The sequence below is a fragment of the Oncorhynchus tshawytscha genome, unplaced genomic scaffold (assembly GCF_018296145.1).
Source record: "Oncorhynchus tshawytscha isolate Ot180627B unplaced genomic scaffold, Otsh_v2.0 Un_contig_12229_pilon_pilon, whole genome shotgun sequence".
Taxonomy (NCBI): Eukaryota; Metazoa; Chordata; class Actinopteri; order Salmoniformes; family Salmonidae; genus Oncorhynchus; species Oncorhynchus tshawytscha.
The window spans coordinates 1-945 of NW_024602949.1; the positions used below are offsets into that span (position 1 = coordinate 1).

At 40.7% G+C, this 945-nt stretch overlaps 2 non-coding genes across 2 annotated transcripts; both read left to right on the top strand.

Moving 5' to 3' along the window:
- The first annotated feature begins 186 nt into the window (after window positions 1-186).
- On the top strand, window positions 187-305 carry LOC121841865. Its single transcript, XR_006080800.1, has one exon. It is a non-coding gene; the product is annotated as a 5S ribosomal RNA (ribosomal RNA).
- A 245-nt stretch (window positions 306-550) lies between these two features.
- LOC121841866 lies at window positions 551-669 on the top strand. The gene has a single exon (XR_006080801.1). It is a non-coding gene; the product is annotated as a 5S ribosomal RNA (ribosomal RNA).
- Window positions 670-945: the final 276 nt, after the last annotated feature.

Consider the following 945-nt stretch of genomic DNA (forward strand, 5'->3'; position numbering starts at 1 on the left):
TGCCCTTGCTTTGAAATAAGTAAGCAAGTTTAGTTTGTATTTCATCCAACAATCTGTGCTACAAATTATGGCTGCAGTATATGCAATTTCTTCCACTTTTTGAGTGACACAAAGATGCTTATCTAAATGGTGAAAATGCATCAGACTCACTTTCACTTTACATAGTGCACCAAGAAATAGTTTCTCGCTTACGACCACACCGGCCTGAGTACGCCTGATCTCGTCTGATCTCGGAAGCTAAGCAGGGTCGGGCCTGGTTAGTACTTGGATGGGAGACTTCCTGGGAATACCAGGTGCTGTAAGCTTTTTTTTTGTCAACTCTTTGTCCGTTTATTCCCACAAGGCTGAAATATGTGCCCTTGCTTTGAAATAAGTAAGCAAGTTTAGTTTGTATTTCATCCAACAATCTGTGCTACAAATTATGGCTGCAGTATATGCAATTTCTTCCACTTTTGAGTGACACAAAGATGCTTATCTAAATGGTGAAAATGCAACAGCTGTTAATCAGACTCACTTTCACTTTACATAGTGCACCAAGAGATAGTTTCTCGCTTACGACCACACCGGCCTGAGTACGCCTGATCTCGTCTGATCTCGGAAGCTAAGCAGGGTCGGGCCTGGTTAGTACTTGGATGGGAGACTTCCTGGGAATACCAGGTGCTGTAAGCTTTTTGTCAACTCTTTGTCCGTTTTTTCCCACAAGGCTGAAATATGTGCCCTTGCTTTGAAATAAGTAAGCAAGTTTAGTTTGTATTTCATCCAACAATCTGTGCTACAAATTATGGCTGCAGTATATGCAATTTCTTCCACTTTTGAGTGACACAAAGATGCTTATCTAAATGGTGAAAATGCAACAGCTGTTAATCAGACTCACTTTCACGTATTTCATCCAACAATCTGTGCTACAAATTATGGCTGCAGTATATGCAATTTCTTCCACTTTTG